This window comes from Peromyscus californicus, unplaced genomic scaffold (assembly GCF_007827085.1).
Source record: "Peromyscus californicus insignis strain IS unplaced genomic scaffold, ASM782708v3 Scaffold_10__1_contigs__length_136768540, whole genome shotgun sequence".
Lineage (NCBI taxonomy): Eukaryota > Metazoa > Chordata > Mammalia > Rodentia > Cricetidae > Peromyscus > Peromyscus californicus.
This window is the reverse complement of record NW_026294391.1, coordinates 130,902,280-130,926,400: the sequence shown is the minus strand read 5'-3', so window position 1 is coordinate 130,926,400 and position 24,121 is coordinate 130,902,280.

Here is a 24,121-nt window from a genome sequence, read left to right as displayed (position 1 = left end):
TCTTTCCAATTCAGCCACTTTGGACCCTCCCTTATATTGTTCATCCTACATTAATAGAAAACCCTCCTGGTGTTGTTCGAATCTTAGATGGTCTTTTAATAAAAAGCCAGGAGTCAGAAATTGGGGTGAAAGCTGAAAGATCAGAGAAGCAGAGCAAGCCACAGCCAACCTCATCCCGCCAATTCCATGAATCCTCTGACTGAAATCCTCTGAGTCCTCACCTGAAAAGATCTCAGCTGAACTGCTGTAATTCCTATTTCCTCATGCCTTATATACCTTTCTTTGTCCAACCATGTCACTTCCTGGGATTAAAGGCGTGTGTGCTTTCCAGTACTGGGATTAAAAGTGTGTGCCACCACTGCCTTGCTGTGTTTCCAGTATTGCCTTGAACTCACGGAGATCCAGATGGATCTCTGCCTCCCGAGTGATAGGATTAAGTGTGTGTGCCACCACTGTCTGGCCTATATGTCTAATCTAGTGGCTGGCTCTGTCCTCTGATAGGCAAGTTTATTAGGGTACACAATATACCACTACATCCTGGTATGTTTTAGTTTTTAAAATTAAATTAATTTATTTGTTGTGTATGTGGGGGAGGGGGTTGTACATGTCATAGCACACACGCAGAGGTCAGAGAACAATTTTGGGGATTAGTTCTTTCCTTCCACCACGTGGATTCTGGGGATCAAAATGCTGGTCTGCTGCTTGTGTGGCAAACACTTTGCAGACTGGATCATCTCTCTAGCCCTTGTCAGTGTTTCAGTGCCTCTCCACTGCCTCCAGACTAGTACTTCATAAGGTTGAAAGAAGCCTTATTGCTTTGCTCTAAAAGGCCTTGAATGCTGTGGTTCTTGAATGCTAAAAGTGGTCCTTTCTGCTCTTTTGTATATTGTGAATAACCTAGAAAGTGGTAGTGTCTGTCCACCTTTTGAGCCTAGTTTGACTTGGAGCAGCAGCCTAGATATTGGCTCTTGATGTCCTGGTTTGAGCCAGCTGTCAACTCTACCCACAGCCACTAAAAGCTCCTAGAGCAGAGAGACTGGTTGAAGGCTAAAGTCTGTAATCCTTGCAAGGAAACTGAGGGCCCTTTGGGTACTAGCCCTGAATACTTCTCCTAAACATTTTCTTTAATGTATCCCCTCCCTATGCTCTGCCACACTGTTTCAGCTGTCTACAAAAGCCTTTTGGATGATGCTAGACTTGTTCTACATCTAGCTATTTTGTGAACTGTCCTCTTCTGAACAAATGTTTCCCAATCTAGTTTGAGACCTACCTTGTTCAGAAAGCCTGTCCAGATCGATTTAGAACTTTTAAAATATTATTACTAATTCTTAAAAATTTCAGAGAACATTTTTTATCCTATTTATCCCCACTCCTCCAAGATTTACCCTATATCTCTATACCCCCAAGGTTGTGTCATTTTTATTTTTTATATTCTTATTCTACACCCCATCAACTCCTGTAGTGGGTAGCCATTCCAGCTTTGATCTGGAAGTTCCAACCCCCATTGAGACTTCAGCAACTGTCACGCCTAAAAGGCGGGGCCAAGGGAGGTGCCTAGAGACCTGAGATCTGGATGGGCCAGCGCTCTCTCTGTTCCGGGACCCTGGACGGTGGAGGTGGGCCAAGCAGAGCTCCAGAGAACACCGCTGGACTGCGATACACCTTTCCCAGACCCCGCAACCTACCTATCCCTTAATTTGTAAGTTACTCCATTAAATAAATCTCCTTCTAACTATGTGGAGTGGCCTTAATAATTTCACCAATATCAACCCCAATTTGTGGAGCATCCACCAGAAAGTGTTCAACCTACTAGGAAACCACACCCATAAAGAAAACTGACTCTCCCTCCCCAAGAAGCCATCAACTGGCCATAGATCCTTAGTTAGGGGTGGGGGGCTCGTGATCCCCTCCCCCTTCTATGCTAGAATATTGACTGGTGTGGTGATATATTGTATCTCCCAATATATCCTAATAAAGCTTACCTGAGGGTCAGAGGAAAAAGCCAGCCACTATATTAAACATAGAAGTCAGGTAATGATAGCACTTGCCTTTAATCCTAGCATTCAGGAGGCAGAGATCATCCAGATCCCTGTGAGTTCGAGGCCACACTGGGAACAGAGCCAGGCTTGGTGGCTCTGTTAATAACTCCTTAAATTCCAACACTAGTTAACCATAGAGGTCTGGAGGTCTGTACAGACAGACAGGAAGTGATGTAGCTGGGCAGAGAGAGGAAGTGAGATTGCAGAACAAAAAGACATGAGTATATAGGAAGTATCTCTCTTCAGAAGCTGAGGAGTTGGTAAGGTGAGGTTGGCTGTGGCTTGTTCTATTCCTCTGATCTCTTGGCTTTCACCCCAATATCTGGCTCTGGGTTTTTATTAATAAGACTATTTAGCAATTCGTCTTACAGACTGGCTTGATTTTGTGCAAGCAGTCATAATTGCTATGAGTTTATGAATACAGCAGTCCTATCATATCCAGAAGATAATATTTTGCAATGTTCCTCCATAATCTCTGCCTCTTTCATCTTTCCATCCCCTCTTTTTGATCCCTAAGCCTGGATTGGGGGTAATATAGATGTCCCAATTGTAGCTGAGCACTCCACAGTCACTTATTTTTTGCACTTTGATCAATTGTCTCTTTCTGCATTAACTACACACACACACACACACACACACACACACACACACACACACACAAATCCTCTGATGAGGAGGTCTGCGAGCTGTGCTAATCTATAGGCAGGAAGATAAGAATTCCTAGAACAGTTTAATATTATGTTAATTCACCTTGGTACACTGGTCATTATTGCAGTTCACAGGGTTTTAACAACTGGATAAGACTGTTGGTGACTCTCCACTCTCAGAAGTCTGCTTATCACCTTCATGTCCTATGAGAGCAGCCGGCAGGAGGAAGCTTCCTGGTCAGTACTGGCTTGATTTCTCCATGTCCTGTGACCAATGTGTGTGTAATGTTTTCAGCAATAAGGTATTATTATGAAGTTCTTGTGGGCAACTAAAAGAAATTACAGTAGCTTGTGTCATTTTCCTTAGGACACTTCTGAGCTATAACTCAACAGAGATATCCTACCCCGGTACTGGGCTGTTTGTTTGACAACCTAGAGCTCTGGGAGGAGCATTGTCCTCTGTGTAGGATAACTCCAAATCAATACACACACACACACACACACACACACACCCCACAGGTTTCCATATGTCTTTTTCAAACACTTTTAGTGCTTGTTACTCCTCCCCATCCCTCCTTTATAGCCTCATCTCCTACCCTTATCCCCACTTAAACCTACTTCCCCATCATTCCATTTTCCCTTTGCATTGCCTGTGTAGAATTGGGTTTTATTGACTATGATTCTCTATCAAATTCACTCTTGTGGTTAGCCACTGAATATTTTTCTGTTTGTGTTGGTTCTTACAGCCTGAAAAGCAAAGATCAAGCCTTGCTCCTTCTGCACTATAATCAATCTTCTTCATGCTGTGCAGGTCCTGGAATACAGTAGATGCTAATACACCTTACTAAAGTGGTCTTGACTGAGAGAGAAAATCACTCTTACTTCTACTTTAGATATACATAAGGATGAGGCTTTGCCTCATGTCTCATTTAGTTCCCATTCTCTGCTTTCCTCCACTCTTCATTCCCACTGCAAATGGTTCTTGGCCTACAGGGTCTACACTAGGAACTTGTGAGCCTCAATGTGGCCAGAGCCATCCTTAAAGCTCTATTTATATTAGTCCATCTGAAGCAGGATACTGGAGTCTTTCATCTGGTGACTGATCTCCAGAGCCATGTGTGCTGCCTCCTTCCAAGCAGCTCATTGCCTCTATTTACATACCACATGTAGTGTACCCAGCTCTTGTGTCTATTCTAATGTATCCAGCTCTTGTGTCCACTCTAGTATGCCCAGCTCTTATGTCTACTCTAGTATGCCCCGCTCTTGTGTCCACTCTAGTGTGCCCAGCTTTTGCTCTTACTCTAGTGTACCCAGGTCCTGTGTCCACTCTAGCGTGCCCAGCTCTTGTGTCTATGCTAATGTACCCAGCTCTTATGTCCATTATAATGTGCCCAGCTCTTGTGTCTACTCTAGTGTGCCTTTTTGAGGGCTTATGGATACTTTGTTTGGAGGTTTCTATGATTGAGTTGTGTCTCCTCAACACTTAAATATTACTGGTCCTTTTAATCCCAGCTATTCAGGAGGTTGAGGCAGAAGGATTGGAAATTCAAGGCCTCCCTAGGCTAGAAAGTAAATTTAAAACCAAACTAGGCAATGTGGTGAGACTCAATGTCAAAATAAAAATTAAAAATTAGGGCTGGGGCTCCATCTCAATGGCAGAGCACTTGCCTAGCATGCATAAGGTATTGATTTCCATCCTTAGAGCGCGCGCGCGTGCGCACACACACACACACACACACAATTGTTTATATGTTGAAACCTTAATCCCAATATGATAATATTTAGAAATGGTTTCTTTGGAAGGTAATTAAGTTTAGATGAGGTTTTGATGGTAGGAACTTCATGCTCAGATACCAGAGAGTCAGTCTCTCTCCTGTCTTCTCTCTCCTCTTTCCCTCCACCCTTCTTTCTTTGACACAGAGACAATGCATCCAACCAGGATCCTGAGCTCCCTTTGAACTCTGAATGCCAAAGCCAGGAGGCAGATTCCATCCCCAGTGCTGTCTAAAAATCAAGGCCTTAGGAATAGAAATAGAACTCAAGAGAGGAGCAGAAATACTCAGAAGGATTTTGAGAGATTAAATGGGTACAGGTGAGGATCCATGGCAATAGTCCCCTTAGGGGAGAGGAGCCAACCAACACCACTTTGCAGGCAATCCAAAGAGATGCTTTCCATACACAGAGAGTGTGGGAAGCTAGTGGTTAGCCATTTTGTGGTTCTCAGAGCATATGTCTATAACCTTGACCAGTAAGGAACCTAGAGTCCAGGCAGAGTTCCATTTGTTGGGTGTGTGTGTGTGGGGGGGGGGGTTGTGTGTGTCCATATGTCTCTGTATAAATTATTTGAATATGTGCACATGTGTACATGTAGAGGACAAGTGTTGATGGTGGGTGTCTGTAGATAAAGTTTTCCTGCCTGGCCCACAGTCAGGACAAATCTCTCTCACCTGCCAGTCCCACAGCTGCTCAGACCCGACCAAGTAAACACAGAGACTTATATTGGTTATAAACTGTATGTCTGTGGCAGGCTTCTTGCTAACTGTTCTTACAGCTTAAATTAATCCATTTCTATTAATCTATACCTTGCCACATGGCTTGTGGCTTACCGGCATCTTCACATGCTGTTTGTCATGGTGGCGGCTGGCAGTGTCTCTCTGACTCAGCCTTCTACTTCCCAGCTTTATTCTCCTCCTTGTCCCGCCTACACTTCCTGACTAGCCAATGGCCAATCAGTGTTTTATTTATTGACTAATCAGCAACACATTTGCCATACAGAACATCCCACATCAGGTGTCATCTTCAATTTCTCCACCTTATTTTTTGAGGCAAGGTCTCTCATTAAACTTGGAAGTCACTGATTTGGTTAGACTGGATAGCTAGTGAGCCCCAAGGACCCACTTGTCTCTCTACTCCATAGTACTGGTATTACAGATGTACAGTGTTGCACCTCACCTTTTATGGACATACTGGGGATCTGAACTCAGGTCTTCATGTTTACACAGAAAAACATTTACTGACTGAGCTATCTCTTCAACTCCTGTGGAGGCCATATTGATAGCACACTATGCCTTCCTGATAATGAGCACCTCCCATGTGCCAGGCTTTGTGCAATAAGCTAGGAAGTCTGAGTTTCACTGAAAGAGAAGTCTCACAGCAACCACAACTGCCTTTGGCAGTGAGCTCAGAAAGCAGTAGTGAAGGAAAAGTAAAATGAAGTTGAGACCAGGGTAAAATCAGGTGGGAAAACTGCCCAACTACTTCTATTCAAGACTGCCTACTTGATTATGCATAAACTGAGCCTCACTACTGGGTTACAGGAAGAGAAAGGGAAAATAATGCATCCAAGGATTTATATCTACCATTAGTGAGGACTTATCTCCCAGGGCCCTCTCTCCTAAGGAGGTGCCTATGAGTATGCACAAGGCGAAGTCCTGCCACACCTCATACCCCTGGGCATACAAGGAACCTGTGGTAGGTGGTATGAAGCTAAGCTCACAGTGAGGGTGCAAGGTGAAAAGTCATACTTGCCATATGACCTTGGCATGTAGCTTTATCTCTCGAGCCTCTGTTTTTTCACCTATGACAAGAAGATGAGCAGTACTTTTTGTGCCTGTTCTAGAACATTCAGAATCCAGAGCAAACTGTCTCTCCATAGCTCTTTCAACTTGATTACTGCTTGACTGCACTGCCCAAAAGTTAGAGACCCAGGCAGGATGCTGATTCTCCTCTTTTACAACCTTAGTCGAGGTCTTCCTATATATGGCCATCCCGTTCTTGGTGCTTTTCCTGAGGGTACCTACATCAGACATGGGCTTCCTGTTCCTAGATTCTTCTAGTGCCCAGGTCACCTTACAAGAAAAAAAAAAGCATTGAGCATTGATGAGATGTGTTGCCCATGATCATATTGGGCCATAGAACTTTCTTTCAATGGAGGCAAAGTAAGGATTGTATTTCCTTGTCCTAGATTAGGCAATTGAAAATCAGAGAGAGTAAGTGTTTCAGGGTCATACAGATCACAGGTGGTTGAGCTGTGGCCCTAGTCCTTCACCTGGCCCTATTTAATCATCCACACTCTTTCCTCTAGACCTCCTGTTTGACCCTTCTCTTGACTTTAGAACCTACAGGTGCCCTTTTTCCTACCCTGTCACATTCACACCAGTGGCTTATTGTTAGGATTATTTAAAAAGTTTATTTATCAGAACACACAGAAAGAGTTTATTTATAAGGCTGAAATAAATTCCCTCATTTTGAATCCCAGAGTCTCCAGACAACACAATCTTGTGTGGCCCTAAAGAGATTCCTGCCTGCTCCTGCTGACTGGGTTGAACAAGCCCTAGTAATTACCTCTTCTGTGTAAAGACCAATTTGTCCAGGGAAATGAACACAGTTGATGTAGTCAATTCAAACCTTTAGAGTAGAGCAGCATATACAGGAAATGGAAAAGGAATTGAAGCCCTCTGCCCCAATTTACTTTCCAAAATGCCTGTGTATCTGCCCAATCAGGTGGCAATCTCTTTCTTCTTTGTGTCTGACTCTAATTTGTTGGGAGACTGAACTGAAAGAGTCCCTGAGGGCACAGGTCTGTGGCTTCCAGGTAGACATAGGAGCACAGGCTTTTCTGGAAAAGGAGCTTCAAGGATGTGAGCTGCTCCCTTCCTCCTTGCATATTCCTGCGCTGGAAACAGACTCTCACTACAGGGAGAGAGGCTGACCTACAGTTCTACCAATGTTCTCTTCACAGCTGCACTCTTAATTTAGCAGTAGATGCTTATGAGAATCTGCAGAGCAGATCCCAACAGAAATGCTATTGTGAGTTATGCTGCCACCAAAGCCACCAGAGCTTGGGCTAGACCTTGCATTCCCTCTTGCCCATGGGTCTCTATTTTATAGCTCTGTATTCTTTCAGGCAGCAACCTTCCATCCTACAGCAGAGAGAGGCTCAATCAACTGATGCTCCATACTATATAGTCTGTTCATGGAATTGCTGTTTTGTTTTTCTGGCATGCTTCTGGCAGCTGTGACACAGGCCAGGCTTCCTAACCCTTAAGGTCTCTGCTTTCTGGGTGCTCACTGTGTCAGGGAAGGCATGTACATACATAGTGCTGTGTAAATTTAATTACTGGACCAACCCAGTTTAATATCCTCAGTGCTTTTCAACACATTTACCTTCAGATTGGTGTAGGAAGTGGAAACCTGAGAGCATTACAAGGGCAGAGATCATTAAAATGGTCACCATGAGATGTCTGGTGCATCTTTTCTCCTCTTCTTCCTAACCCTTACTCTCCATTTAGGAGTCCCCTGGTGTCTCTGTTAAGCATGCTAGTGCTTGTCTTTCAGAAGAGTATCTACAGGTGCCCAGCTAAGTGGAAATGCCAACTGGGGCCCAGGAGTTCAGGTTTCATTTCAGGGAACTGAACACAGAAATCCAGGGAAGTCCCTGAACAACGTCCTAGGCTACAAACTGACACATATTGCCCTGGGCATGCTCTTAGTAATGACAAGTATCCATAGATTGCTAAGCTTGGCTGCAGAACAGATTGCTCTGTAGCTGGAGTTTTCTCCAGTCCCACTCGGGCCCATTGTCAGGACAAATCTCTCTCACCCGCCAGTCCTGCAGCCACTTGGACCCAAGTAAATACACAGAGACTTATATTACTTATAAACTGTATGACTATGGCAGGCTTCTTGCTATCTAGTTCTTCTATCTTAAATTAACCCATTTATTAATCTGTAAGTTGCCATGTGGCTTGTGGCTTACCGGTATCTTACATCTTGCTTCTCATGGTGGCAGCTGGCAGCATCTCCTGACTTAGCCTTCCACTTCCCAGAATACTCTTCTCTGCTTGTCCCACCTATACTATACTTCCCGCCTGGCTACTGGCCAATCAGCATTTTATTTATCAATCAATCAATCAATTAATCAATCAATCAATCAGAGCAACACATTCACAGCATACAGAAAGACATCCCCAGCATTGCTCTATTATTATTAGGAATAACTGGGCTCTTAAAGCCATCTGAGAGTTGGAATTTTCATCTAGGAATCCAGGGCTTCTATGTAAAATATGTTATCTTGATGTTTTATCTCTTGGCTCCTTGAGCACATAGAATACATCAGGTTCCTAGCTGAGGTATCAGAGAGAGAAAGGTCATTCTACTTACTGTGTGACTTTTCCTGGGGAGACATGAATAAACATCTAGTCAACATTGACAAGGCATCAATGACAGACAGAAGAAATGATTCCACTCAAGTCTAGCTTGTTGAATGAATGAGTTGATTTGGGTTACTTATATAACTTAAAAAACATTTGTGTCATTGAAAAGCCCACCTCAAAATGGGTGATGACTCCAGAAAGCTGTGTCCCTGGAGCTTCCTACACATGTTGCAGACCTCTCCGAGGAGTCCCTTCTCTCCTTTGTTTACTGTGTTTTAAACCTTGGCTAGATGCCTTGTGACTCCTGTAACTTTCATGATCTTCCTGAGCCTTATAAGTTTCATTAGCTTTCTGAGTCTTCAAAAAATATATTTCATGGGTCAGAGACACATGCCACTGTGTACATATGAAGGACAGAGGACAACTTTCCAGAGTTCATTTTCTACTTCTACCATGCGGTTCTGGGGACTCAAACTCAGGCCATCTGGGTTGGCGATGGGATGATGGGCACTTTTACCTGCTGAGAGTTTTTCTTGGCTCCTAGCTTCCTGAGTCTTAATGAGCCCCCCACTCCCCCCAGGAGAGAATGTTTTAATGTAAAGGAAATAGCTATACAATAGCACTTTACCCAACTTTCAGGTTTGGAAGCCTGTGCTGCCTGGAAGGCTGAGCAGGTGGAGGACTGAGAGCTTGCCTTATTTCATTACCTTCGACCTTGCCAGTGACCTGACTTCAGTGAGGCTTGTCCTTGAAGGTGTATGCAAAGACAGATCAGATGTCAATAGTCCCTGCACACTTTAATGGCAATTTTGCTGCTGGAGGAGGTCCTTTCTATGATTGAAACCTTTACCCTCCATGAAAATAAGGGACACACATTTTTTATTTGTATTCCAACATGGGCTGATTCAAAGTGGCTGAGTCCAGCTTCAGTGGGACAAGCATTGTGATTCATTGGTAGTGTCTGACAGGCTAGAAGGAAGAAGGGGTGAAGGCATGTGTTTAAGGGTCTTGACATCATCTATGGTTAGAGTGATACACAGAAAATTACTGGGAAGGAGGTGACACTTAAAAAAATCTGAGTTCTTTTGATGGGCCAAGTCAATTTAATCCTCAGTGGCCCAAGGCATGTCCATTTTTTTTTAGTGGTAAAGTGGGTAAAAGTAATGGGCATTTACTGGCAATCCTGTTCTTCCAAAAATGTCAATTTGGTATGTGTTTTCATTGCTATGGTAGTAGTGGCTCTAGTCCCTAATAGCCCAATAACACTAAATAAGAAATCTGCCATTTTTGTTCAGGAAAGAAAAGGGAGTTATCATAATAAAATATCTCTCAATATATCCTGCTGTGACTTTTGTGTTCTACAGCAACTAGGTTGAGAAGTGAAATAGAATCACTATCCCTTGAAGGAAATCATTGGTGTTCCTGATTGAAAGACTTTGAGTGGTTGCCACTACTGGTCCCCAGCTTGGTGTTCAGCAGCAGCTATACTTGTGCTCTAAAAGACCCTAACTTAAAGGCTCTAGATACCTTTAACTGAGTGGTTGTGCTTAGCTATAAAAGGAATCTGGAGCGGGGACCAATTGTAGCAAGAAAAGGTACTGAGACAATAAAAAGATAACTTTTTTTCTAGTCATTTTCTTTGTCTCAAGAATATAATTTAAGTACTCATTAAATACAATGGGCTGAACAGTTAGGTTTATTATTGCACCTTCTTTGAAGCCCACTCAATATCAAATAAAGTCTATGGCCATGGGAGCAATAAAGGGGGAGAAAGAAGCATCTACAAACAGAAGATGCAGCTGCAGAGGGAATAGATAAATGATAGGAGAATTTTCAGATTGAAGAGCACAGAAAATGAAACCCACCTATACCAGGAAGAAGCAAAGCAAATTTTAAGGCAGAACCCAAGAAAACTGAAGAATTGGAGGTGCCACAACCTCCTGAAAAGCAGGACATGGGGTAAGGCTGAGGACAAGAGCACCAGCTGAGAATGTGCAGCAAGAGCAGTATTTATCTCCCTAGTGTCTTCCTTGAAACAGGACAAACATTGTGATGTAAGATAACAGCTTTGCTTACTGGAGAGATGCCCAGCTGAACATACTGCTGAAGCAACTTAATGAAAACAAAACAATAGAAAGCCCCATAATGGACAATGAGAAGATCCCTCACCTTTCTCCCTTACTTGATTTCCAGAATGCCAATAGACAAAGTTATACCTTCTTAACCGAAGATGGGAGGACAATTCTGTTGGGGTACTGGCCAGTCCAACAGGAAGACCAGCAGAATCTGGCATTTGCTAGCCCCTAACAAATTGAGTTCCTAAAAGATCACCCTACACTGAAGCCTATTAAGCTATAAGGCTTTCCCCTGCACATTAAGCTTCTAATAGCATCTTAATGCCCATTCTCATTATGAATAGACAGGCAAGGGGCCCTGTTATTTAAGGAAAGCTTTTTTACTGGAAAGCAAAGATCAAAGCCACCATCTGTGCTACCATCACCACCACCAATAACAAACAACAAGAAGCTCAAAGATAAGACAGGTGTAGATGAATTGCTAAATGGTCTTATTAATAAAAAACCCAGAGCCAGATATTGGGGTAAAAACCTGAGAGATCAGAGGAATAGGAAAAGCTACAGACAACCTCACATCACCAACACCTCAGTCTCCTGTTTCCTCATACCTTATATATCTTTCTGTGTCCTGCCATATTACTTCCTGGGATTAAAGGCGTGTGTCTTTCCCAAGCAAAGACATGAGATCTCAAGTCCTGGGATTAAAGGCATAACTGGCTCTGTTTCCACTGTGGCTTTGAACTCACAGAGATCCAGATGGATCTCTGCCTCCCAGTGATAGGATTAAAGGTGTGTGTGCGACCATTTTCTGGCCTCTATGTCTATCTAGTGGCTGTTCTGTTCTCTGACCCCAAATAAGTTTATCAGGGTGCACAATATATTGGGGGACACAATGTATCACCACAGACAGGGATCTGAAGAGAAAATTTCAAAGATTAAAATTAGTATTCTTGGGTGGAAAAAAGGAAATCAATTCTTCCCTTGGGCCTGCGGGAGGAGCATGATGAATTTTTTTGAGATGAATTTTTGATTCTGGTCTCTGGAATCGTAATATAGTAATTTTCCATAGTTAAACATACACACACATACGAACACATACACATTAATGTACGTAGAGGAATATATACATCAAAAAAGCTAACTACATGCTATCTGATTCCAGCTATGTGATACTGTAGAAAAGGGAGAAGCTATGCAGATAATAAGATCAGTGGTTTTCCAGAGATTGTAAGGGAAGGAGGATGGTGAAGCAGAGCAGAGGGGATTTTTAGGGCATTGAAACTACTCTGTATGATACTATAATGCTAAGAACATTATCCATTTATCCACATCTACAGACTGTACCACAGTCAGAACAAACTCACATGTGAACTATGGATTGTAATAATGATATGTTACTATAGGTTAATCGATTATAATAAGTGCAGAATGTTGATGATCTGAGAGGGTGTACCTATGGGAAAATCTCTCTACTTTTCAATTTTTCTGTGAACCTAAATTGTTCTAAAATAAATTTATTGAGATAACAAAATAAGATGTTATAGAAAAGAAACAAACCACAGCTCTACAAAAATAAACATATGATAGCAGAAATAAAAAAAAAACAGTAAATGTTTGAAGATAGAGCTGAGGAAATATCTCAAAAATTATAGTTGACAAATAGATTTTCAATAAGACAGAAAAGGCACTTCTGTGAATTTAAACAGTCAAACATCTGATTTGTGATAAGTTCAAAAGAAGGGAATAGGGAATGCAGGCATAAAATTATTGTAAGGATTACATACAAACACATCATGGAACTTAATATATAAGTTTCCTGTTTCTTGGGATCCACCAAATGCCAAACAACTAAATTATAAATAAATTAACATTATCGTGATATTTCAAAACATTGGAAATAATGAGATCCTAAAAGCTTCCAAAAGGAGTACCATTGGTCAAATTCCAACGTCTTTAGGTTTCTCAATGCTCCCAGGGCAGTACCCTTACCATTCTTAGAGAAAATCATTTTCACTTAGAATTTGTATACTCAGCCAATTCATCAGTCAAGTTTGAGGGTAGAATAAAGACATCTTTACACACACACACACACACACACACACACACACACACACACACACACACACACACAAGGCCTCCAAAATTATGTGTCATATGTACTGCATCTCAGGAAGATAATTAAGTATTATTTCCATCAAAATGAGGACAAAAACTCAGAAAGAGAAAGCCATGTGTACGAAATAGGAGAAAGAGTTCCCAGGATGATTACTGTAATTATGTGTTGTGTTTAACCATTCTGAAAGGACACAGAGTCTTTAGAAAGTTTAGGCAATGAGTAAGTGATAGGTACATTTTGAAAAAGGAAGCAGAACTGAGGAAATTATTAGCCTCAAGGGGGAATTTTTGTCTGGGGAAAGAGAAATTAAACACAATTATAGTGTACTACCTGACTTGTTCTGAAATACATTCAAATAGTGATAATGACAGAAATATCAAATCCTGATTTAAGATTAAAAAATGGCGACACGTTCTACTCGGAGCTTGGCGTAGAGAAGGAGAACAGTATTTGGAGGTGGTCTGTGAGGGTTATATCCTTATCTTCTCCAGTGTAAAGTTATACAGTATTCCAACATAGGAAAAGCATCAGCAACAGGCTACATAGAAATATGAAAGCACTGACACAAGCTGAAGAGCAGGAAGAGGTGCAAGTGTCTTCTATTGACGTGTACAGGTTGGGGATGGGAGAAAGCAGGGCAAGAGATACCATTTTTACTTAAGCATGATGTTCTACTTGGCTTTGGAATTGTTTACCAGGCCAATGAGACTGTTCAGTGGGTAAAAGCACTTGCTATGCAAGCCTGATGACCTGAGTTCAAGCTCAAGAACCCAAGGTGGAAAAAGAAAACCAGTTCCTGAAAGGTTTCATCTGACATTCATATTCATATGTACACATACACACATGGTCACATAAACAGTAATAATAAAATTTAATTAAAATATTTATAGCTATTATTTTGCTAAAAGTTAAAAATAAATAATACATGTATGTCATTCATGTGTGTATGTGTGTGTGTATGTATGTATGTATGTATGACATGAAAGCAAAAGGAGACTAGAGGATGGCAGGAGATTACTAGGAAGGGGAGAAAAGAAAGAGGATTAAAGGGAGGAACAGGGTAGACGAATATAGTTTTAAATACATGATATACTTGAGAGAAATTATCTAAATTATGGGTGTCCCACATTTTGGCTTCTCTGGACCACGTTGTATAGAAGAGTTGACTTGGCTCACACGTTAAACATACAAACACTAACAAAAGGTGATGAGCCAAAAAAGTCTGTGTATAACTTTCCAGATGCCCACCACTATCATCCATAATAATCCTATTTCTGTAGACCCCCATTTAGAGTTTCTTTTATAGTCGTCAAGGAGGTACCAAGTTTGTGATCACTAATAAAAAAAAGTAAGTATATCTAAGTAATACAACTTCATTGATCTTTAAAATATTTTATCATAAAAGTAAAAGGAAATAAGGCAGTCATAAAATTAGTGGGATATTTGGCATTGGTTTTGGTCATCAATGTGTAGTTTGATGAAAGTAGTTGTAGTTTTGTCAGTTCTCAAGGTGCACATCAGATAATTTAGTTGGCACAAATAATACAATCTACCCAACATTTTGTAACCAACCCACTTCCAAAAAGCATAGAGTGTCACTGTGGTCAGTATCAGTGCTTAATTTTTTAAGTTTATTATTTGTGCGTGTGTATGTGTGCATACACCTGTGTATAACCTCATATTCATGACATAGCACAGGAGTAGATGTCAAAAAACAACTTTTGATCGTCAGTTCTCTCCTTCTACCTCTAACTCCTCTCCTTAAACTCTTGCAGATCCAATCCCACTTCCTTATACCCTCAAATTCATGTCCTCTTTTCTTTTAAATTTAGTAACAAATCAACTCCAATTTGTGCTGCCCATATACTTCTGGGTGTGGGGCCATTAATTGGGTATTTGGAGAATAGTGAATGTGGAGTGTTCATGCACAAACAGGACATCTATAATACACTTCTTCTCCTCAGGGCTCAGGGACCATTTTGAAAGAAGGGATAGAAAAGTTGTAAAAGCCAGAGATTAGAGAAGACCCAAGCAAAAGAGTGTGTTCTGGACATAACAACCTCTGCACTCATGAATAGCAACAAGATCAAAGTAGTTAATGAGAAGCTATGGACAGGTGATGGCTTCTTGTGGAGGAAGAGTCACAGTTTTTTTTTTTTTTTTTAAGGCTTGTGGATCCTGGTACGTTGACATTAATTATTGGTAGCACATTTGAGGTACTGTGAAATGATACTTCATTAAATGTTTATTTTTTGGTAGAAACTGCATTATATTCTATTAATGTTACAATCTCTTCTCTCTTTCTAAACTTAAAATTGTTTAATTTGCATGCACAGCATTTGGTTTCATTATAACTTTTTCAAATAGAATTGTTTTTGTTGATTCTCCTCTCTCTACTCTCTAATCCTATTGATTCCCTCTTGCGTCCTTCTACTACAGACTCCTTTCTGCTTTCATGTCACTTGTGTCCTATTGCACACCCAACATATATTTCCATCTCCGGTAGTCTCCTTTCTAGTTTCAGGGCTTACACATATGCTCATCCTACTTTACACAGAGTTGGACATTTTAAGCTAGGATTCACATGTGGGAGAGAACATATGGTTTCATCTTTCTGAGTCTGTTACCTTGCTTATGATAATACTTTTCAGAATCATCAATTTCCCCAGAACTTTCTTTATTTCTTTTTCCTTTACAGGTGAATAAAATTACACAGTATATATATTTACTATATTTTCTTTATCCATCCATCAGCTGATGGACATTTAGGCTGCTTATATTTCTTGCTGTTATGAACAATGCAAATGAATGTTTTCATCATTTGATTAATTTTGATTAAAAATACATGTGTATGTGAATGTATGTGTGTGTGTGTGTGTGTGTGTGTGTGTGTGTGTGTGTGTGTGTGTGTGTGTGTGTTCATTTCATTAGCTTGTTTATTGATTGACATATTTTGGAGCTTTTGGTCTTTGGTTTTGGTAGTTCTTCATATACTCTGAATATTAGTCCCTCTCTTAAACTTGCCATTGCTGCTGCACTGTCAGTAACTACACCAAATATGTTGATGATAGACAAAGACAAGCACTCAGACATATTTTTGCTGCTTTATATAAATCTTTTGATTTTTGTTTTGTCTTTTAATGGCACTAAAGAAGCCATTTCTTCAGTGACATTATATTCTCATAAAAATGGCAAGTTGAACTCTATCTGTAGCATCAGTGCTGTCATCCATCACCAAAGAATAAAATGTGAAATTGGCAGGTGTACGCTCCAAATTTCTTTCACTGTATTTCCTAGTTCCTCCAATTTGTTTGGCTATATTCTAATGAGACAAACTGATTTCAGAAATCTCTTTCCCCCTTCTCAGAACATATTATTCCTCCTACACTCTCTACTTTGCTTAATAAACTCACCATCAATAAATTGATAATTTTAATGTAGATTAATTTTTAAGAATACATGAGTATGTTGTGTCTGACTATGTGAATGTATGTCATGTGCATGCCTGTGTATGTACCTATGTGCCTGTATGTGCTGTATGTATGTTTGCATGTGCACATCTGTGGAGACCAGAAAAGGGTGTTACATCCTTGGAACTGGAGTTATAGGCAGTTGTGAACTTCCCTGTGTGGAGGCTGGGAACTGAACTCAGGTCCTCTGGAAGAGCAGCATGAGCTCTTAACAGCTGACTCACTTTTTCAACCACTTGATTTGTTTGTTTGCTATGAGATATGCTACCACATGATTAGCTTTTACCATTAAATCTATCTGAAGTGTAATTTTAAATGCTGTTGAGGAAATGGACATTTTTTTCAATTCTTTCATTTTGTCCTTATGACACAATCCTTTATACACATCAAATTTGGTAGCATGTTTTTGTGTATAATACCTTTTAAAATTATATTCATTGAAACCTTGCACACATTGTCTACAAAGTAAGCTGAGTGTCTTAGTATTGTTGAAAAAGCAAGCATTTGTCCATTTTTCATTGAACAATCTTTCTTCTCTGCAATTTTTCTTTTGAGACGTTGTAGAATCCATGCTAGAATTAAAAATCACTAATAGATGATGACTACATTTACTTTTATTATGAAAATTAATTAACAAAAAATAGAAAACAATGTTTGGACCTGTCCAGGTCTCAGCTGCTGCTGATGCAGTGTTAAGTAGAGGGCTGAATGTAGTGCACTGTGTGTGAGATGGCTGAGATGTAGTCAAGGTGTCAAAGTACCCTTAACAATCAAATTATAATACTTATTTGTCATCCAAATAAAATTTTTAAGGGTAGGTTGAGGTACTTTTGAGAATCACTATGTTTCACTCTCCAAGTTACCATGAGTACATGTAACACCTGAAGGTGCCAATTCCACTGTTCTTGGATGATAGCACATTGGAAGCCATACACCACTGTACAACTAACAACATACAAGTGTAAAAATAGCACAAATATACATTTGTTTATTTTGTGTGAAAACATTATCATCTATAGGGTTCATGCTCAAAAATTTTGTAATCAAGTTACAAGCACACTTGCACACACACACACACACACACACACACACACATACACACACACACAAATCATATTTTAAGTAACTTACAATTTTTTGTTGGGCCACATTCACTGCTGTCCTGAACTGTGGACTGGACGTTGTTGGTTTATACCAGCCTTAACACAGTGTATAATGGATATATAAAAATAAAGCTAATAGAAAGTTTTCTCTTAAAAAAGGAATAAAATAGTCCATTGAAGCAGATACATCATTCAAGTTATAGGTTGGTTGACACTTGAATGTCAAGAGTAAGTATTTTGGCAGTTTGACGAAGTAAACTCTAACAAAGTAGCTCAGATTGATACTGGACACAGGTTGGTTTATTTTTGATATTTGATTTCTTTTCCATATTGTTGAGCCAACCAATTAACTTGTAATCTTCTCAAAAACAAAGCAATTTCCACCTAGAGAGAAGGAACTCGTCCATGGCTCCATCACAAACATGACAGGGCGAGACTGAGTCTGCTTTGCTAACTCCTTATTTTCTCCACCTGAGTTTCTAAGACAGGGTCTCTCACTGAGCCTGGAGCGCACTGTTTCAGTTAGACTTGGCTAGCTAAGGAGTCCCCAGAGTCCACCTGTCTGTCTGTTCCCCAGCCCTGGGATTACAAACATGTACCACCATGCCTGATATTTTACATGAGTAATAAAGAACCAAACTCAGGTTCTCATGCTTATGCAGCAAACACTTTACCCACTGAGCAATGGGTCCATTCCATTGTGGGTAGTGCCACCCTGGGCTGGTGGTCCTATCTTATTTAAGAAGGCAGTCTGAGCAAGCCATGAGGGCAAATAGCTAAGCAGCGTTCTTCCATGGTTCTGATTAAGTTCCTGCCTCCTGCCCCTGACTTCTCTCAGTAATATATAATTCCACTATAATGTGGAAGTGTAATAGAAATAAATCCTTTCATCCCCAAGTTGTTTTTGTCTTGTTATCTTTTGTTTTTTTTTTTTTTTTTTTTTTTTTTTTAGCCTTGGCTGTCCTGGAACTCACTCGGTAGACCAGGCTGGCCTCAAACTCACTGAGATCTGCCTGCCTCTGCCTCCTGAGTGCTGGGTTAAAGGCTGTGACACCACCACCGGGCCAAAGTTGCTTTTTGTCATGGTGTTTTATCACAGCAGTATAAATGCTAAGACAGGGTGAAGGTGGTGCAAGCCTTCATGGATAAAAGTCCCTGAAAGAGTAAGACTTGAGATGAATTTTCATTAAAAAAAAAAACCCCTGTCGATATTTACATATTTCCATGTAGCTGTAAGAGAGAAACCATGGTACCTTACACCCATTCCCTCCACAATGGCAACACATTAAAAACAGTAGGATAATATCAAAACCAAAATAGTGACGTTTGCTGTGGGATGTTCTGTATGGCAAATGTGTTGCTGATTAGTCAATAAATAAAACACTGATTGGCCATTGGCTAGTCAGGAAGTGTAGGCGGGACAAGGAGGAGAATAAAGCTGGGAAGTGGAAGGCTGAGTCAGAGAGACACTGCCAGCCACCACGATGACAAACAGCATGTGAAGATGCTGGTAAGCCACGAGCCATGTGGCAAGGTATAGATTAATGGAAATGGATTAATTTAAGCTGTAAGAACAGTTAGCAAGAAGCCTGCCACGGCCATACAGTTTATAAGCAATATAAGTCTCTGTGTTTGCTTGGTTGGGTCTGAGTGGCTGTGGGACTGGCAGGTGAGAGAGATTTGCCCTGACTGTGGGCCAGGCAGGAAAACTCTAGCTACAGACATTCCACATCAAGACAGAAAACTTTCCCATCCCCAGCATCCCAGACTGGCCTCAAACTCTCAATGTGGATGAAAGAGATCTGGAATTTTCAAGCTTCCTGCCTCCATTTTCTAGCTACTGGGATTACAGATCTCCACCATTATGTACAGTGTATGTGGTGCTAGGATTTGAATCCATGATCTCATGCATGCTAGGTAAGCACTCTACCAACTAAGCTATATTTCCAGCTCAAGTAGTTCTTTTCTTTTGATTTCTTAGTAGTAATGCATAGCAATGGTTGGACCACAGCTTGTGCATGTGTTTCTCCCAGTACTTCACCATATCCCTGCAGGATGCGGATAACAGTGCTTGCCTCCTGGGACTATTGTGAGGCTCCTATGAGTTTATATATGGAGAGGTTCAACAACAGGAGTGGCAGCAGAATGCATGCTGTGTGAGTGTCACTTAAATATAATACAAGTAAATGAATATAGGGAATCACCTTGAGTGTAAAGAAGCAACAAAAATGTTTGCTGTCTTGATCAATACAAAGATTGCTTGAATTTGGTCTGAGAACCAGTAAGTTGTAGAAATTCATTCAGATGAACTGTGTGTGCAGTCCATGGAGGGTAAGTGGAAAGGTACTTGTAATTCATTCCTGTTGTTCACCCATCCTTTGATTTGAAGCAGGAGATCAGTTGTCAGCATTTTCTGGCTTCCTAAGTATTGGGTCGCTCCCCATACTCTTAGATCCAAAGCCATTCCTCACACTGCAGCACTGTAAGATCCATTGCTCATCTTCTAAGTCACAGTCAAAAACAGACACTGTATTTATAGCAGGAAATACCAGGTGGTCAAAGCAAACGCCTTCCTCAAAGGAATCAGGCAGGATGGACTCCACTGTACTAACGATGTCTCACTCATGAAATTTCAACAAGGACTTACACAATAACAACATCACATGTTGACATGCAAATGGAGATAGGGAAAATTTCACAAGGTCAGACCACTAGATGAAGAGCTAAACACACTCAATCGCTTCTGAGTGAGAATCAATCTTCTTTAAGGACAAGGACCCTGATAGGTTACCCAATCCCAAGTGGTCAACCTTAACACATATATATGTAAGACTAAATGAGCCCAGTACATTTCATTGTATATATATGGCAGGGGGGAGGAGTGTATATAATAATTGTTATTATTATAGAAGAGGTCTTGAACTTGAGAAAGAATTGTGGTGACACTTGAGGAGTCAGAAGTGGAAGAGTGAGGGTTGGAAATGATGTAAATTATTGTGCTCATATATGAAAATTTAAAAAAATAATTATAAGAGAAGAGTGACATGTGTGTTATGAGGCATGTGTTCTGTTCCCAGTGGGACCAGCTCACCAATCTCTGCTCTAAGAAGCCCAGTGGATTTAGGAGGAAGAATGAGCAGCTCATGTGTTTACAAAGCAACATTTACACCTACTTTGGCCCAGTATTGCCATGTAGAGAGGGACTTGGCCTTTCCCTCAGAGTGGGAAGTTGAAAGCTGACTTGCACAGTGGGGAAACTGGGACCAAATAAAGGGTTTGTGGTGTAAATTGCATTTCTATGTTAATTGTCATCTGTTAATTACATTAGAAAAGAAAGGGGAGAAAAGCAGAAACTTCTGCCATCCCATCCTGAGGAAAGCCAATGTTCAGTGTGTGCACTGGCTCAGTGAGCCATGCATAATTTCAAGACATGGAGGCATGCATTGAAACACATTGCTGTATATTTAGAGATAATGGAGCTTTTCTTTCTTAAGGCTTGATATAAACTTTGATTGCATAGCATTTCTTTAATTTGTTGCTATTCAAGAAAACCCTGAGAACACTGTGGTGAGCAATGCCTAGTTTTTTCATTTGCATTTGCATTTGCATATTTTAATTTGCCTGACTACAACTCTACACACACCTACATGGACAATCCCCCCAGGAGTGAAGAGAATATTTTTCAGAATAAATAATATCTTTTATGGTTGTGGGGTTGGCCAGCTGAATTTAATCATTGAAGGGGCTGGAGAAAATATGTGTCTTAGAGAACTTGCAGATGGCTTGTCTCTATGCCAGCCTGCTCACACCACTCCCAGACAAAGAACAAAGAATCTATGACAGACCCCCAGCTAGTACAGATGTAACAGTCTTATTAAATAAGAAACACAGAGCCAAATACAGAGTTGAAAGCCCAAGAGGTCAGAGCAGTAGCTAAGAGCTGAGACTAAAACCCTTTCTTACCCCTCGCTGCCACTGCTGTCCTTCCCCTCCGAAAGAGAGCTACTTCCTGTGTATCTGTCTTCTTATTGACTTTCTGTTCTGCCTTCTCATTGGTTGTAAATGCAACCACATGACCTCCTTGTCACTGCCTGTCTGTACAGACCTCCAGGTCTCTATGGTTGGTATTGAGATTAAAGGCATGTGTCTCCATGCGGGCGGTGTCCTTGAACACACAGAGATCTGCCCGTCATATGATCTGGATTAAGGGCATGTGCTACCACTGCCAGACTTCTGCTATGGCTTGTTATTAGCTCTGAACACCAGGTAATTTTATTTATTATTGTGCTGAAATGTGATTTTATTTGTATGTTAATAAAAAAGTTCCCTGGGGGTCAGGAGACCTGGTAAGGAAGAGCCTACAAGAAGGGATAGGATTCCAGCATGGACAAAGCATCATGGGAGTGGGAAAATCAATCTTGGATGAGTAAACAATCTGGATGAAGGCCTGTGGAAAATGGATAGTATATGTGTGAGAAGGGAAATAGTGGCAGAGGGGTGGAGACAAGTTGGAGTCTCAATTGGGAGAACCTGCAAAGCTAAAAGGCTTTTGAGTGAAATGATATTTGGGGGCAAAGTGGGATAGGAAAAACACATGACCAGAGTAATAAAACAGTGGGGTTATTATCTACTTCCAACCATCTTTCATGAAAACACTCTGATAATATCTGTTATCACTGCACATTTTCCCACACAAGCAATTTAAAACCCTGCCATGATTAATGATTCAATCAAGTCACAGGCACATATTCTGAGAGAACATATGGAAGTAAAGGTTTCGTGTCAAATTGTACCCATATCTCAGGCCTCTGCTACAGAGATTTTCACTCTTCAGCATGGGTGCTATTCTATAGAGCTAAAGTTTGAATATGGTTTGTTCCTACAAAAACTCATATTGAGGTGTGCTTTCTAGAGTGTGAGTGTCTTTGAAAATGTGGAACCTTTAAGAGGTGGAGTCTAGTTGGAGGTAATTCGGTCACAGTGACACTATCCTTGAAAAAGATTGATGTCTCATCTCATGTAAGTGGGTTAGGGCTCATAGGACTGGATTGTTTTCTGTGAGAGCAAATTGTTACATGTTTATCCCTGGTGTTTGTCCCCTTCCACAGGTGGCTGCTTGTCATTCTCACACATGATGCCATCCCCTGTGTTATGAAACAGCAGGAGGCCTTTGTATGTTGTTGCTTCCAGGTATCAGACTTCTCTACCTATAAAACTGTAAGTTACACAAACCTTACTTCTTTGTAATATCCTCAGCCTTGACAGTACTTGGAGTCCAGGATCCTGTTGGATTCACCATGGTACAGGACTAAGCTATTTTCCTCACAACAGGACACAATGCTAAATGATGGACATTCACTCCACACGAGATACTTTTTACTAGGTGGTAAAATGTAGCCCAGACATCCATTTACTTTCATGACAAGATACAGAAAATAAGTAACAAGTCATAATAATACAGGCTACTTTTTAGATGCACATTTCATTGAATATTTATTGTGAGCCAAGCATTTAAAAATCTATTGCCTCATAGGATTTTATCCCAAACCATGTGGAGTTGATCCTATTATTACTAAGGGAACCAAGGCTCAGAGAAATGAGGCAACTTGCTTAAACTCACACATAGCAACTAAGCAATCAAGGCAGACATCACATTGAAGACTGGCTAGCTGAAGCCCTGTTGTTTTCACTACAACAAGCCTCAGAGCTTCCTTTTTATTCTTTTTCTTTTGTAATTAGCACTGGAATAACTATTGATTCATGGGAAAGGGCAAATTAAACTACATAAAGGTCTCCTGTATCCTTAACCCAGTTTCCCCAAACTTTCACATTTCATGTAACTAAAGGACAGTATCAAAAGTAGGAAATTGGCATCGATACAACCTGTGTATTGAATGTCATTTGATCACATGTGTAGAGTCCTACAACCATCTCCATAGTCATGATACAAATTACTCTCTCTCTCTCTCTCTCTCTCTCTCTCTCTCTCTCTCTCTCTCACACACACACACACACACACACACACACACACACACACACACACACACACACACACCCTTACCCTTGACATCCAGTAATCTGTTATTTTTCACTGTCATTTTTGTATACAATTTTCACTCTGAAGTTGCAATGCAAGTTGATTCTTATTTTCCATGTAGTGTAGTGCACTTAAACTCCATCTGGATTGTTGCATGTATCATTATCTTAGTTTTGGTTATTGCTAAATGGTACGCTATGGTATAGATGCACAATAGTGTTTTAACTATTAACCCACTGGAGAACAACTGCTTGTTTCTATAACTGTTTGTTATACTAGTTTCTGTGAATTAATTTTGTGGATGAAAATAATTTAATATAAACTTCTTATAATCTTTCCTTGTTTTATTCTTTTTAAATTTGTTTTTGTATAATTTATATACAAGTCCTGCACTAGATATGTAATCCATAAAAATTTTCTTCAAGTTTCTATCTTGTTTTTTCATCTCCTTAGTATTATCTGTTGTGAGCAGAAAGTAT